Source organism: Tupaia chinensis, unplaced genomic scaffold (assembly GCF_000334495.1).
Source record: "Tupaia chinensis unplaced genomic scaffold, TupChi_1.0 Scaffold139785_1, whole genome shotgun sequence".
Lineage (NCBI taxonomy): Eukaryota > Metazoa > Chordata > Mammalia > Scandentia > Tupaiidae > Tupaia > Tupaia belangeri.
In genome coordinates, this window is record NW_006199665.1 from 811596 (window position 1) to 814292 (window position 2697).

The following is a 2697-nucleotide window of genomic DNA, read 5'->3' on the forward strand; positions in this document are numbered from 1 at the left end:
TTTTTTTTTTTTTGGAGAGATTTTCACTGTAGGGCGCGTGCGCTCGCCAGACAGACAGAGAGAGACATAGAGACAGAAAGCGAGAAATCACCCCCCAGGGGGGATGGTCACGCCGCAATCCCTTCTCCTCCATTCTCCTCTCGGGATCTTGGGCACGCACGCACACGCGTCCGGCGTGAGTTTTAAGCCACCGGGTCCGGGACACGAACCGCGGTCGACTATGTGGGAGTCCAGCGACATAGCCATGACGCTAACTGCTGGTTCCCCTTCCATACATTTTTTTTTTTTAACTGCCCTTAGATATCCTGGAGTTACCATCTTCCTGTAACTTCCCCAGGTGCATCCTGTTTCTTGTGAAAACTGCAGCTGCTTCGAATTAACCCTATAGGGCGTGCACTGTATTTCTACATATTGAAAACTAGATTAGAATTTTTTGCCATAGGGGATGAGTGCTCGCTAGAGAGAGACACAGAGACAGAGAAAGTGAGAAATCACCCCTGTCACAATCCCTTCTCCTCCTTCCTCGGGATTTTGGGCACGCATGCACACATGCCTGGCATGTTTCCATTTTTTGGGGGGGAGAGGTTTTTGCTACGCACACTAGAAAGAGAGTGACAGAGAGACAGCAAGAAATCACCCCCTGGGGGGATGTTCCTTCTCTTCCATTCTCCTCTCGGGATCTTGGACACATGCATCTGGTGTGAGTTTAAGCCACTGGGTCCAGGACTTGAACCGCGGTCGACTACATGGGAGTCTAGTGACATAGCCATTACATCAACTGCTGGTTCCCATTATTATTTTTTATTTGACCAGAATAAGAGAAAGGGAAAGTGAGAAAGCAAATTGCCGGGTCCAGGATTCAAACTGCAGCCAACCACGTGGGAGTCCAGCACCTTAGCCACTATGCCACCTGTCAGTCCCTGGAAGGTCTTGAGATGAGAACCTGGAAACTTCCCATGTGGGTCAACGTCAATGAGTGTTGTGTTCCACCACTGCCTGGCTCCCTACAGGTTTTATTTTATTCTTATTATTTTAAAATAGTTACTTCATTTATTATTATTCTTACAATTTTAAATGTGCTACAGGGCACATGTGCTCGCTAGAGAAAGAGAGAGGAAAGTGAGAAAACAAGCGAAAGTGAGACAACAAGCCACCAAGTCTGAGACTCGAACTGTGGTAGACCATGTGGGTGTGTCCAGCACCCTTAAACACCATGCCACCTGCTGGCCCTGAGTACTCATTTTATTTTGAATTAATTTTTATATATTTTAAATTAATTTTGTAACAGAGTTATTTTTATTTAACTTTATTATTATTTTCCAGTTTGATCAGAGAGAGACAGAGAGAGAGGGAAAGTGAGAAAGCAAGCCACCAGATTCAGGACTTGAACCACGGTTGGCCATGTGGGAGTCCAGCGCTCTTAGCCACCATGCCACCTGCCAGCCCCTTATGTTTAGTTTTAAAAATGATGATTTCTGATTTATATATCTCTGTGGGCTACAGGTTTTTTTTTTTTTTTTCACTATAGGGCATGTGTGCTTGCCAGACAGACAGAGAGAGACATAGAGACAGAAAGCGAGAAATCACCCCCCAGGGGGGATGGCCACACCACAATCCCTTCTCCTCCATTCTCCTCTCGGGATCTTGGGCACGCACGCACACGCGCCCGACGTGAGTTTTAAGCCACCGGGTCCGGGACGTGAACCGCGGTCGACTACGTGGCAGTCCAGCAACATAGCCATCACACTAACTGCTGGTTCCCCATCGTGAACCTTTTGAAGTCCTCTTGTGTAATTTATGGATTCTTCATGCTGACAGTACCGACGACCTGGGGCCAGGGCAGAGAACGTTCGCTGACTCCTACTCTGCGGCGTGGCTCGCTGGCGGGTCAGTTCCTTCACACAGCCTGTCTCCATAGTCCTGCTTGCCTTGTCACCATCGCAGGACTCTGTGACCCAATCCCCGTGGTGAGAGAGAGCGGACCCCTGCCGCCCTCCGCTGCCCCCTGCAAAAGCAACCGCCCTGTCCCTCCAGGTGTAGGCTACGGGGGTCTCTGTGATTTCTCTGAACAACCCAGACATCTTCCCAGCATGGGATCTTTGCACACGCCTTTCTCTCCCTGGGTACTCTTGAGGCGGATGGGACCAGACCCGTGCACAGCTGGGATACGTCATATTAAGAAAGAGAAGCTTTAAAGTCATTTTGTGAAATGACACTGCTGCCATCTGGTGGCCACTTCCTCTAATTGTAGCATATTATGTGTGTGTGTATGTATATGTATATACACACATATATACATGCATACATATATATTTTTATTAAATGATTACTTAATTTAATCTAATTGAATTAATTCATTCATTTATTTTAATTTGACCACACTCATGCATGCATACGTGCACGCGCGTGCACACACACACACACACACACACACACACAGAAAATGAGAAAGCAAGACACCAGGTCCAGGACTCAAACCGTGATCATCTATGTGAGAATATCCAGCACCTTAACCACCATACCACCTGCTGGTCCCCAATTAATTTACATTTTTTTGGAGAGATTTTTGCTATAGGGCGCGTGCGCTCGCCAGACAGATAGAGACAGAGAGACAGAAAGTGAGAAATCACCCCCCAGGGGGGATGGCCACGCTGCAATCCCTTCTCCTCCATTCTCCTCTCGGGATCTTGGGCACAC